The sequence below is a fragment of the Hetaerina americana genome, unplaced genomic scaffold (assembly GCF_022747635.1).
Source record: "Hetaerina americana unplaced genomic scaffold, ioHetAmer1.1.p SCAF_75, whole genome shotgun sequence".
Lineage (NCBI taxonomy): Eukaryota > Metazoa > Arthropoda > Insecta > Odonata > Calopterygidae > Hetaerina > Hetaerina americana.
The window spans coordinates 369274-384652 of record NW_027287372.1 but is presented as its reverse complement, the minus strand read 5'-3'; positions in this window follow the sequence as shown (position 1 = coordinate 384652).

Here is a 15379-nt window from a genome sequence, read left to right as displayed (position 1 = left end):
AAGAGAGGGGAAGTGAACTTACATAATCTATTCCAAGTTGTTTGAAGAGAGTATTTTAACACTACTGCCAGTGTGAAGGCTTTAAAGGCAAAGAAAAAGGAAGAAAGAGTAAAGAAAAGAATTCTACAAAGTGGTTTAGGAAGGAGTAATTTTGGAAACACAAAGATTCCTAAGCATTATGCCGTGGCTACACCATGCAGTTAAATACATAAATACTACAGTTCTACAAAACAAGCAAATATTCCCAGGGGTACCCTTGAATCTATAAATGAAATCCTTTCAATCTTTCTCAATAATAAATGAGAAACGAAATGCGGCAACATAGGACCCAAGGGCATCAAAAACTACACCAGTATGCATAAGGATATCCTGATGGAACTCCTCCTGTAAGTCACCCCTGTCATTAACCAATATCAAACTCCTACGAAGGAACATATTTCACCCCAAGCAGCCTTTGCAGTTACTTTGCAGAACCTAATTCCGACAGTCAACAAAAAACATCATCGGACCTATCCTCTTCATCCGTTGAGGAAACATCAGTGACCCTACCATTATTCCAAGTATGTAAGCACTCACAGCAGCACCAAGTACTGCACCAAATATATACATCAAGAAAGAGCGCACCTTGTGACCAAGATCTGTTTCGGACAAACTGTTTAAATAATATTACCCTTCGTACCTTCCCATGACAATATGCAATCTCCTAATTCACAATTAAATAAAACCTTCTTCTATTGGTTCAAAGCACAGTATATAGGCAATACTGGAGGAAGAATCTAGACCAGGAAGAATGAGCATTTGATATGCTAAGAAGGGGAAAAACCAATAAATTTCGCACAACATTTGCCAGGGAGTAACCACAATGTGGACCTTTCCCCTCCACACAGACGTAGAAGGAAGGCAACTGCACACTCTTGAAGCACTTGAAATGCTGCCATGGACAATGCAATGCCAGTTAATGAACAAATATCAATGTGCATTTGCTTGGGGATGGTACCTCTGGCAATGTCTGGTGGAGGTCACTTACTCTAGCTGGTACCAGGACAAGTAGCCTGCACTAAAGAGTTTTAAATGCAGCAATTCTATAAGTCAGGCCAGGGCACAAGTTTACCTGGATGTCCTGTTTAATGGATTTAACCCTAGTTCATGCAGAAACTCCTAGCAGGATAGAGGGATGAGCAGCGTATACGCAAGAATGCATGTCATATGAAGCTACATTTGCTGATGGAACTGAAATGCATGCACATCCAGTCATGCTGATGAGAACTGAAATCCAGAACCATTTTAGCCTTTGCAAGACACCTATCTTGATATTGAAACACCTATGATCAAAAATGTCGGAGGAAACAGAAACCCAACTGATTTCTAAGTGGAACATACCAATTTACTGGGTTCAGAAAAACAGAATAACTAATGCTGAAGATTCGAAATGGAATAAGATCGTGAACAATCATATGCAGCCCTATTCTTTCTAAAAAATCTGGCTCGCCATTTTGATGCTCAAGTACTTATTTTAACCTACCAAGCTATATTTGAGTCCATATCTTGAGAAAGTATTGCCTGCTGGGATAGCTCAACAATGATTAACATAAATTGAAAACTCCCTTCAAAAACACCAATCTAAGAAAAGGTTACTTTTTGGAAAAAAATTACTCTTAAATGTGCCCAAGAGAGTATAGAAAGAGCCTATACTAATCATGCAATCTTATATAATTTGAAATTTTGATGAACTCCATACATTTCTGTCATTACAATAATTGTTTAGTGGTTAAATATCTCTTTCTATCAGTTCTGCAGAAATGTATCCGCTCCCACAGACCCATTTCATTTCAATTCCCTTTTCATCCACATATGCATGGACATACGCTAGCCTAAACTATACCATATGCTCTTTTGATGGGTGATTTAATTGAGCTGGCTTTGAGTGCTTACTTTGCTCTTTTGACCCCTAGTTTGCCTTCTTCCCAAAATTATTTATCTCATAGTTCAACTGCAATACATCAACATCACAATCAAAAGTCCAAATTATGATTTCAATATTCCTTGACTTTTCCACATTATACAAGCCTAATGTCATGTCTCACATGCCCTACCTTGAAATTCATTTAAAAAACACATGAGTGAACTGATTAGAGGTATTATAATTTTAACTTATCAACATATTATTATGGTAGTAGAGCATCCACAGCATGGCTCACACACAGCATCTTTTGTTCATGGCCACCCTAGTACATAGTTACCAATTCTGCTCTGCCTCCATGATGTCCTATTTGAGGAATTTGCTCAACGGCCAACTTTCATAGCATACAACTTGCAGGTTGAACATGAATTTTTAGAAAACCTATTGGTGAACCAATTCTAAATATTACAAACAATAATAATGAGAGGGGAAGTTAAGTTAGATAATCTATTCCAAGTTCTTTCCAAAAAGTATTTCAACACAACTGCCTTTATGATGGCTTTAAAAGCAAAGAGGAAGGAATAAAGATAAGGAATTTACAAAATGGTTAAGTGGGAGTAATTTACAAAACACAAAGAATCTTAAGCATTGTGCTATGAATTCCCGCTCGCCATATAAATTCGTAGTAGAGGTCTGCCTGGGTACAGCCAGGCAATATCCTGAGATAAATAGTTTCCCTAGGACAATGAGGAGGCCATTGCTGTCCCCTTCGAAGTACTCTCCTTGGGGCCTCACACACTCAACCCAGCATCCCTTCTACTTTTATAAACAATTGGAAAAGCCATTTCAATTGGAATGGTAATTATCAAGTGTCACGTTGCATTCTCCTTTGTCTCGTCAACCGACTAACAGAATGACACAAATAAGGACGTTATTCAACATCAAAATAATTTAACTATACTTGTTATAAATTGCAGAAGCCTCAAAAATAAATCAGGGGATCTAGAATACATAATCCAAAATCATTCCGCTGATATAGTATTAGGCACAGAGAGTTGGCTGTGCAATGACATAAACGACCAAGAAGTTTTCCCAATAGATTTCAAAGTTTACCGACACGATAGAGATACAAGACCCGGAAAGAACAAGGGGAAAGAACATTCTTGATCTATTAGCTACTAATATACCCAAAAGAGTCTTAAATGTAGGAGTTATTGATGGAATCAGTGATCACAAGGCTGTAAACGCTAAATTTTCCCTAAGCGTAAAAAAAGTTAACAAACCAAAGAGAAACACTTATTTATTCCATAAAGCTGACCATGATGGCCTAAAACGTGAGTTAAACTGTTCCTTTCTTAGATTTGACGAATAAAGAAAAACTAGGAGTGTCGAGGATACCTGGAATAGTTTTCTTGCGATAACACGTTCAGCAATACAGAGATTCTTACTTAGTAAATATATAAGAGAGAATACAAGACCCGGAGGAGGGGTTTTCGTGGCAGTTAAAAGTCATTTTGAAAGCAGGCAAGTTTCATTTGAAAATAATAACATAGAAAGTGTTTGGTGCACCTTAATACGGACCAATCAACCCAACATAAATTTATGCTCTTTCTACAGACCTCCAGACTCAGATTTGAAAACACTTCACACCCTCAACGATCAAATTTACAAGTTTACACGTAAATATAATAACAGCATAAACATAATTGGTGGCAACTTTAACCTCCCTGGTATAGATTGGGACAGCAATATCGTTAAATCTGGGACCCGCGATCGCGAATCTTGCAATTCCATGATAAAATTGGTTCAAAGAAACTCCCTCCATCAAGTAGTACGCATGCCCACCCTTGGAAAGAACATATTGGATCCATTTCTTACAAACACGCCTGAACGAATTATTAGTGTATCAACTGATGAGGGCTTGAGTGACCATAAAGCAATTAATGTCCACTTGGACATAGCAATAACAAAGATTGTTAAACCAAAAAGAAAAATTTATAATTACCATAAAGCAGACTTTGAATCTTTTGCCAATCAATTAAACTCTTCACTACCCGAGTTCAAAACCCGCTTAAGTCATGTCAACGTGGAAGAAACTTGGACAGAATTTGTCAATATCATGCAAAAAGGAATCGTAGATTTCATACCTATTAAATACGTTAAAGCAAATCGCGACCCCAGGTGGTACAATAAAGACGTTAGAAAAGCCCTTCGAAAGCAGAGAATGCTTCACTCTAGGGTAAAGAGGGCAGGCGTGAACACATCATCCCCTGAGAATACACAATTATGGGACACATATAGATCCTCTAAAATTGAAACCATAAAACAATTACGTAGCGCCTTACTGGAATTTAAACGCAAAGTACTTTGCGAGCACTTGGACACTGACCCCAAAGCTTTCTGGTCATATGTTAGGGAAGTAAATGGGAGTAAACAAACAGTGGTTTGCTTAAGGGATTGTAGCAATATAATTCATACAGACGGTGAGGTTAAAGCTAACATCTTAAATTCATTCTTCCAAAGCGTTTTCTCGAATGATGTTGCCACCGCATATCTCAAAGAAACAATACATACTCCACCCATGGAAAAAATAACAGTGGACCAACAAGGAATTCTAAAATTGCTTAATGAGATTAAACCCAACAAATCCCCGGGTCCCGAAAATATACCAGCTAGGGTGATAAAACATTTAGCTCCAAACATTTGGTAGCTTGCAAGTACCTTGAATTTATATTTAACAAATCCCTCACAGAGTGCAAAGTACCTAAGATTTGGAAAACCGTGCAAATAACGCCTATTTTTAAAAGTGGTGACAGGGAGGATCCCAGTAATTACAGACTTATATCTCTCACTTCTATGTGTTGCAAAATCTTAGAGCACATAATTGTCAGTTCAATCATGAGACACCTTGAAAATGTTAACTTTTTAAGTGACAATCAACACGGATTCAGGAAAACCCGCGATATTCAGCGATTCTTGCATAGACACATCCGCAATTATGTCCTCCACAATTAAGTTTAATTTCAATTGCCGAATGATCGTGTTGCTTAGGATTACCAACAAGAGGTTGGAGAAGAGGGCAAGTGATTCCTTAGCACATGAGATCCTGTTCACATATGAGCAGATAATTCATTTCAACAACTTACGAAGTAGAGGCCTTGATTTGATAATCGAACCCTGAATGCGGTCACTAAAAATTACACATTTCCACGGCCATATATGGATGAAATATATGAACGTGGTAATCCAGGAGAAGGGCATTGGCCTACTGACCAGAAGGCCCAGGTTCGATTCCTGGGTAAGCCTCTTCGGGAACCCTCAGGCCCATGCAAGCTTTGTGAATTTTAAGGTACCAGATCTTCCTGGTGAACCATAAATGGCACAGCCCCCCCCCCCCTGATGCTTGAATTTTCCACTAAATAGGGCTTAGTACCGCGTGAACTCCTCCACCACCTACCAAACTGACCTTGAGGCTGATTATTTATTATGTTTATGATTTAAGGTAATTGTCATTAATTGAAAACATTGTTTAGGACGACCTGTCTCAAACTAACAGATCTGTAGAAATCAAAGGGGGACATGACATGACATTCAAGTTCAATGTTTAAACTTAGATTTTGTATGCATTTTGATTGCAGTCCTTGACTCTCCAAAAGTAATCCATCAAGAAAAATAAGTTCAAGGGCATATGAAATATACATTAACTCTGCACATGTTACAAATGTGGGACAGGAATTTGTTATCTTGTTTCTTTCATAGGATTTGCTCGAGTCTATAGTTTATAATTTTTAGACCATATGCTAAGTTACCTACAAAATGGCTAACAGGAAACCTACACTGCCCGATGATTATAGAAATAAAATGTGGGAGCTAAGTGAGGAAGAGGAAAGCGGTTTGCAATCAGAGGAGGAACCCTCTTTCTGTGGGTCCGTGATGACGATTGCCGGGGCGAGTGGGAGAGCAGCAGGGTTTCCTAACAGATTACAAAGATTGCACGGCATTTCTGAGAGCAAAACAGAGAGTGAAAGGGAGGATGGCAGGACCATGACATCACATTCCAGCTTTTGGGTTGAAGGAGGAACTCCCAAGTTGTAGATTCCCGGCTACATTTAAGGCAGGTCATTTAGTCAAGAAAACTGAGGTGGACGAAATATTTGAACATTTCATGCAAGATAACACATTTAACTACATAGTACAGCAAAACAATTTGTATGGGCAGCAAAAGACAGTATCCCCAATGCTGTACCAAATAACGCCCATCTTCAATCATTAGAAAAAGCCTTTGGAGAGTTACATACCCGAGGGAGGTGTTTCTAACTATGAAAATTTATCACTTAGGAAAGGTCATGTTTAGGGTGGACGGTCTACATTCCATAAAAGAGGTCGTGTTTTGACATTGAATTTTACAAGCCCTTTAAAGCAAGGAGTGTATTCGTTTGGAATGTGATAATGTATGCAGGGAAAGATACGGAACTCATAAATTGTCAGACAGGAGTTGACGTGCAACATTCAACCAAAACCTTGTGGATTGCACTAAAACTATCAGAAAAGTTGCTCCGTAAAGGTTACCTGATAGCTCTAGACAATTATTACAGCAGTCCTGAGCAGCATGAATTTCTGAATATAATGGACACTGATGCACTCGCGACCCTAAGGTAAAACTGGAAAGAAATGCCGATATTTACGGTTCAAAAAGACAGCAAAGCCACTTGAATTTACGTTTAGGTCTCATTTACTGGTTATTCAACAAATACAGAGGAGCTATTTCAAAAGTGCCAAGAAAAAGTCCCAAATTAGACCCTCCGCCACAATTATCAGGTCAGCTTTTCCCATAGCCTAAATTCACTAACTGCAGCTAAAAATCATTCACACAAGAGTTGCGTGAGGCAATGGTCACATACGCAGATGAGGGATACATGATACCACTGCAGAGAGTGCAACGTTCCACTCTGTCAAGTTCTGTGCTTCTGCAGTCCACCACACTCAAGCACAGCACTCGGTGAGATATTATTTAAGTGTGTATTGGTGTAAATAAACCTCAAAACAACTACAATTAATGGCATTCAATAATGAAGAAATAGCCATATTGGTAAGTAACCACTTTTTTCAATTTAATAACACGACAAAAGCATGAAATTATATAATCGTTTTCAACAATTAAGCTTAGGGTAAAAAACTTTTCTTTTCACTCAATAATGTTAAAATGCACTAAAATTAAATTTATGTATCCCCAAAATAAAAACCCCCACCCAGCAGTTGTCTCTTAACACTTTGCGGTATGCTCACATATTAATACGTGTTTTTGCCCCCAGTACCAAGTGGCCACTCACATTTTAATATGAATTTATATAATCTTTGGGGGTTTCATGTCCCATAGGATTAATTTGGAACTATTATGAGCTATTTCTCCAACCCTCATCAGTTTATAAGCTGTCCATGTAGCTTTTGTGAAACTTTAAGGTGTTTTTGAGAGATATTATATATTTCCTACCAGCAACATTCACTATTACCCCTTAGGCAGTCATAGCTGTATAGAACAGAAGGGATACGATATTTTGAACACACTTTTTGAACATCATTGCTATGATATCCCAAGGCGTGAAGGAACTGATGAAAACGATAAACAAATCCCAAGTGACAATAAAGATAATGTAATCATTACCAAGGAAACAGTTCGTGCTCCACCACTTACAACACATTCCATGACAACTTATTCACATTTCATTCTGATTACTTTTTAAGGTTTAACCATAATATAAATCTGACTTAGCAGAAGTTTAACTGACATTTCAAATAATATCTTTTTAGCTTGGTATAAATACCTCTCTCGAAAATGCATCGAACCTTGATTTTTTCATTGAAATATTGCATTCCAAAGTGGACTTATATATAAGCACATATTGTATTTTTGAATACATATTCTCAAGAGAGCAGACTTGCGGTGTAAACTGATCATGCAAAGAATTTTCTGCGCAATGGTGATTGGCTGATTCCGAGAGTCAACAAGAAAAACATCACCGGACCCATCCTCTGAATCCGTCAAGGAACTGCCAGTGCAACCACCATCATTGCAAGTTCCAATTCCAAGCAAGCGTGCACAGCAGCACCAAATATAAATGCAAATCAAGGGAAAGCTTCTCACCTTGTGCACCGGGTTCAAGATCTGCTTTGAATAAAGAGATTAAATACTATTATTCTTGTTAGTCTTCCATTGCAAGATGCGATCTCCTAAATCATAGTTAAATGGACCCTTCTTGCATTGGACACGAAGCTAAGTACAGAGGCAAGACTGGAGGAAGCATCAAGACCAGGCAAAATGAGCATTGGATACGCTAAGAAGGGAAAATACAATCAATATTGCACAACCATTGCCTCAGAGTAACCATGGCAACTTCTCCCCTACACACTGAAGGTGAAAGGAGGTGACTGGACATCCTTGTAGCTCTTGAAGTGGTGCAATGAACAACGCAAGCCTAGTTAATGAACAAGTGCCTCCCTCCAACTCTCCATTGTTTTCTATCCCCGTTCATTCCGTCACGAGGGCACGTAACGGCCTGCCACCCTCCAATACCTGTGCAGATAATTGAAGATTCAAACTCCCTCCGCACTTCCCCACACCCACCCCCACCTTTGGAAACACAAAAGGCCGGAAACCCACAGAGTACGCAAGCACTAAAGGAAGAACGAGTGGAAACAAGTGTTTCTTTTTCACTGAAGAGGAGAGCTGTGTGGGAATTTTTGTTGCATTTACAGCAGACGATAGACATCATCAGTTATCCCATGTTGCAAGCTACAATTTGATCATACTTAAAGATCGCTCAGCCATGATCATAGTGTGTCCAGACCGGTGGTGGCACTTCTGTGATGGGGTGCGACGTTTTAGTGATCACATGAATCGTCAAAATGTACTAGACCATCATAAGCAGTGCTTCCCTTTTCCCTCGCCCTCCCCCTATCAACCAACCTTTTGGCTCTTTCACCCAGCCAATCAGTCCCCACTTCACACTCACCCCACAACCCCTTAATCCTCTCCTTTCAACATTACTGCCAGCAGGAATGCAATTCTCCCCTGAATATGACACAAAATGTCAAAAACCAGTCAAGGATATATAAATACTACAGTGCAAATCACTCTCCAAGAACTAGTAGAATCTACGTGATACCTTCCTGAGTTCACTTGGCACTTTCCTTGTAAGCATTTGCCTTGCATGGTGCCCAAAGTAAGTCGTAGTCTGTAGTCACCCACCTCATCACCCTCCCTTCCTTCACCCACTGCCCCGTTCCATTTTCCAATCAATATCAAAGGATTCCCGGCAGCAACAGTTATGATCATAACCTCCAATATTGGGTGATGAACACCTAAAGATGAGATGTGACAGCACTAGGCCTAATTCATTCTCATGTTTACCAGTTCAGAATTATAAAAGAGGTCATGGAATGGGGAACATATCATCACTTTTGATGAGACTTCTCCAGAGGCAACTGCTTATGTTTTATATATATATATATATAAACTGCAGCTTTATATATATAGCATTTTAAGATCCAAGTTCGTATCCTGTTCATCGCAAATCACTTTTACACTTTCAAATAGTTGCTTTGTAAGGCGAAGGAGTGGACGACCAAAAATCATTTAACCAGTTGGAATACTGTACAACATGAAATCATAATCAATTTATATTTCGCTATTCTACGTTGGTTGCCAACTACAAAATTTCATTTAATCACCTACCATATCACTTTAAATGAACCACAGAAAAAATAAATGTAGGATAGGGCCACGACATTCAGAAAATAAATCAAAGTGGAAGGGGTTAAAGCCAACTTTTGAACACATTGGTGTTTACCTATAACACATTGAAACATGAAACTGCTGGAGATGCTGCGACCATAACCAAAATGGAAACTCCAAGCAGCTCAGGCCCATTGCCTGTTCACCATAAGTGATCAGAGATTCGGTCTGCTACTTTAACCAACTCCCACTTGGTGCACCAAACGCACTAATAACTACTCATTATCATGTGAAGAAGATTAACTGCAATTTCACTTTTTGCAGGCGCATGACATTTATCTCTATTTAAACGTCATCCAGCCAAAAGATTTTCATCCAACCATGGTTTCTCAAAGGGAGCCCAGATTTCGACATTGCACAACAAAGCAAAATAAGAAATATACAGCCTACATACAAGTCGATCTTGTGGCAATGCCTACATGGAAACTGCAACCTTCGGCAAGGAAACATTAACTTCCAACACCTTCACTGACTATCTTGCTATGCCCTCATTCTTTGTCAAAGTGGAATGAATTTTGGTCCAGAAAAACTAAATTCCTCGCAAATTAGCCCAGTGCAACGTTTCTTCATTGTACGATTTATGTTGCTCGTGTGCTGGAATTCCTACTCCTTTATCCCAATAGCAATAGCCAGCTGCTCATTCCTCCTCAAAAACACCAAAATTCAGGCTGGGTCAACTACACTAATAGCTATGATGCGTGATTCGGTGAAGGGCATCAGTACTTCTGAGAGGATTAACCATTAAAAGATAGTGAAAATATCATCATTATCAACAGGCCTTTACAAAAGAAGAAAGAAGATGGATGAACACTCCATTTTGAAAGAAAATCCAGCATCACTCACCGAAGTCACATAGTACAATGTGTAATGAACACTGCAAAAGGATTTACTTCAGAAGATGGCGAGGGAAATGAAAAACTAACATCTTCCGAGGCGCAGAGATCTTCACCAAATGCAATTGGATGACTTCAGTCAAGATACACAAAAATGTCCTCAAAATGTCAAGTAAAGGCCTCCATGACAAAATACACTGCAAAAGAGTCTCTTCATTTCATTAATTCAATTTCACCATTCTGATTTAAGTGAAACATGCTCTCCCTGAAATGCCACATACCTCTGAATTTTCCCAAGTGGTGCCCTGGCGATAGCAGTAACAGACTGGATTATCCTTTGGACAATGCTCAGCATCATTGAAGTATTGCGTGAATGTGATGAATGATCCTTTGATGTAATACATGCCTTTTTTCGGATGTACTCAGGGAGTTGAGGCACGTCAATTTCACACCACCTATAGTTTGGAAAAAGGACAACACAATGAGAAATGGAAAAATACAGGTCTTTTTATTTTATCATTATTAGTATTGGTAACCTACCAGTGAAGTTAGGTTTTCAGTGGAATCAACTACCCATTAATTATCTTCCTCTCTTAACATAACACTACCCGACATCTTACTCTTCCAAAGAAACTGCGGGAGATGCCGCAACAGTAACTTTTAACGGAGTCATCCGCTAATGCGCATTGCAATGCAACAATTTCAGGGTGTAAAAATCATTCGTCTTGACTGGGATTCGAACCCAGATCCCTCAATATCCGGTCGAGTGCTTTAGCCACTTAAGCCACTAAGAGGACGCCTCGGTAGCTTAAGTGGCTAAAACACTCGACCGGATATTGAGGGATCTGGGTTCGAATCCCAGTCAAGGCGAATGATTTTTACACCCTGAAATTGTTGCATTGATCTTACTCTTCAAACTCCCCTCATCTTCCCCGCATCCTTCCTTTCCCACTTCATCCCATCCAACATCCCCATTGTATTTCTACCTCTATCACAGTCTTCCACATCTCACTAAGCCAATCAATAAGCTTCCCATCCATCTCCCTGCCTCTTTAATGACAATCCCCTCCTCTCCCCCACCATGACTACCACTTCCTCTTCTGATTTCCATTCTGTCCACCTCCCTTCCTTCATCCCATACCCTATCATCCAATTAATTGGAATAGCCTGACATGCACAATTCTCATACATTGTCTCACTGAATCTACATACTGGCATTGCAAAGGGCTCATGTCTTGTACAACACACTAAAAATGCCCCCCCCCTTAATTAATGATGCTCCCCAGAAAGAACTATGTGGATATAATAAGGGTAGTTTACACTCCAAAAGGTGATGACCCAGACAACCTGTCTGTTAGATGAGATGGTGAAAGTAAATCCCTTTTAAGGAACAGCTGACAGTGGAGTAAATAATTTTAACTTTCAATGTACAATGTACTTCATTGATTGAGGAGTTGAGTGATATACACAGTTTTCAGCAGAGCTCAAACACGATAAGCATTACAAAAATAATGCATGGGATTTGGTTGGAATATTAAAAGGGAGAAACAGAATTCAGAGAGACTGGATTTTTTAAGTAAAAAGAGGCTCTTCTAAACAACATAAGCTTGCCTTATAGCATGGGGATAAATATTATGGCGGTAAATATTTAGATGCTATTGCACGAGCATAAAAGAGCTGGGGTAATAAAAAAAACCATAAACACAGTAATTAACCGGAAGGTCAGTTCGGTAGGTGATTTGTAGAGTTCACCCAGTACTAAGCCCGACGGCGTGTGAAATTCACACATCAGGGCAGGGGGGCCAGTTCCTTTCCCTGTGCCGGTTATGGTTTCCCAGGAAAATCACAGAGCTTGGCTGGAGCTGCAGGTGCCTATTGTGCCTTACCCGGGAATCGAACCCGGGCCCCTCTGGTCAGCAGTCATCCACTCTAGCCCCTGGACTACCACGCCCTGCGTTGGTATACTATTTAGTAAAAAATTAAATAATAGCCCAGACGTCGAGATAGATAATAGAATAAGGAAAATCCATAGAATGTTCACAAGTCCAATACCAAACAATAAACTGTAGATAATTATCTGATATTAGAGACAATTTCCTGGGTACATTCAACAATTGCCACACCAAAGTGCTCTGCCAATGTTAGAAATGAGTATTGAAGCACTTAATATGTACTTACCTCCACACAGAGTTGAGGAAAATCAAAGTTACAACGATTGTTTCTGGGTGAGGACATTGCTCTTTCGCTAATGTTATTAATAAGCAACCGGATTTTATGCATTAATAACAGATGGCCAATCTGCCGGGAATGTCAAAGGCTATGTGAAGATCTACTAATACCACCTAGCACATCACAGTTTGATTATTCATTGAGTGATTATATAAAATATAAGGATAAGCATTCTCTGCTGGTGATTATTTTGTATAAACAAGATTCAAGTCGTGAACCCTTTCCACATAAAAGTTGCTGGGTTGCCTCAAAGGCAAGCAGTGATGCGGTCACGTTTACATTGAAAAAATTAACACTCAACCTTTGGTCGTTTTCATAACCTATTCCTTGTTGAGAAATGTTCATCTTGTGGGGCTAGGTTTGTTGATGACATCATGAACTCATAATAATGTATACAACGGAAACTTGTCCTCCAAGGAAAATTTAACGTAACCAGGAAGTTCTGCTTTACTCAGTTCTCACTGCACATGCCCTGTTTAATTATCAGACTTGAAATAAAGAAGTCGATCCATACAATAGAAAGTACATTTCGAGTACCAACATTCCTTACTTTGAGGAACAATGGTGATTTGAAAATATCGAAAACACCAAAGAATGCTACAATTATTATCTCATAAATTCATCCGACACTTTCTTCGCCATTAACCGTCTACATAATTTGTTTTGGCGTTGGTGTTCTCGACAAATGTTTGATGGAAAATGGATGTGTTTCACTGAACGTGATTTTAAGCATCGAATATTTATTCTACCCATCCCATTACTTTTGAGTGGCAGCTGATGTTTTTATATTTCAATGTGACGTTAATCATTCATCCAGGACAACCCCCAGCCGGGCAAGCAACCGACTACAACAAACATACGCACTATTTGGTATTAGTACATACCCACACTTTCAATCACACAATAGATTTAATAAAGTCTAATTTCTCCACTTAGAACGTGTTAAATATTTACAAGGGTCAACCAAAATACACTGATGAATAATTAAATTACGAATATCTGTATTTTCCGAACCACACACAACCAACGCAATTTTGTAATTGCGCATATATAAAGAATTGAACAAGGTTTGTAATGAAATTCTAAATAAGAGAATCCAAGTTCTCCTCCATAAGGAGAAACTCAATCAAAAGCAACAAGCAGAATATAGCTTCAGCAACAATATTTCCACTGGGTTCTTGATATGCTCACGATATCATGTACCTATGAAATAATCAAAAACTCAATTTCTTTGAAAATAATATCTACCAAGAATTCTTAAAATACTTTTCTTACCTTTCATTCAAAAATTGTAACGTTCACCAGGCGTTTCAATGAAGGACGAATAACTTATTCACTTTCACATTCGACGACCTAGGAAAGCGTAGCTTAACCACGTGTTTCAACGTTTTTCAAATTAAGCTGCGTCCAACCTCGTAACTTCGACGCCGTAATCGCAGAAATTAATTGGGAACACCATCTTAAAAGCCACCCTACCTAATTTGCCAAACGCGGTCGCATATTAAGGCACCTATTAGAGCCCCCAGATTTATCATTCCAAAATGGCCACGTTAACATACCCAATAAAGCAAGTAATTTAAGGCGCGATAACTAGCAGATATTGGTACCCCATAATGCAAAGTGCCGGTAGCGTCACAAGTAGCAGAAGGAAATCGCCATGCCGGTAGTTCGCGTTATGTAATAAAGTGTGCCTAGGTTTGGTGATACATTTTCTAGGCTAGAAAATCGTCCTTATATCCATGCCTCGTTTTTGTATTATTTTGATGTATAAACATTACGGAAAATAATCTTCAATCTTATTGTAATGTTAGGCGAGTGAAAGCATTTAGTAATGGCCTGGGTAATTATAAAATGCCCTGTTGGATTATTGCTGTCTGTATGAATCCACCTGGTTAATCATGGGTTATTCGCCACCGTTTCACTACAAAACACTGCAAAGCAATGAACCCAGACAAATTAAAAAGAGCAGGCGAAAACTATTTGTAGGATAAATATAAAATGCATAGTAAGCTTAACTTCAAAATGGGAAACATTTAACTGGAGAAATACTCATAAATATAAATGACCTACACACGGCACAGAGCATATCTTAAAACAACTACTGACAACGATTAATGATCGAAAAATTACCCTGTAGTAATATACCAAATAATATGATAAGTTTTAAATTATTCAGATACAATACTATATAACCTGATATGTAAAACAAAATAAAAAACGGATAATTTCTACTTAAATATAGCCCCATCAGAGAAAATGAATATGAGACTACTACTAAAATTGTAAAATTAAACGAAAGAAATGGAAAACTTCAATGAAATTCTGCCGAGTGAATTGCTAAGTGAACTCAATTTCAATGTAAAAATGTTTGCCTTCTCCACAAAGGTTGGTATACGTAAATTCTAGATTCTTGACTTAAAAACAATCTCACATTATTGTTAAATATATGCCATGATCATTTAGGTTAAATACAAACATTCTATAGTCATGGAGCCAAACGTTTGCAGGAGATACTTGGGTAATTTTAATAAATCTGTTTGGTATTGTCTTTAATCGTGCATACAATTTGGCATTTAACTAATAATATTTGGGTATCATACATTAATTCTCTCACAACCTGGATGA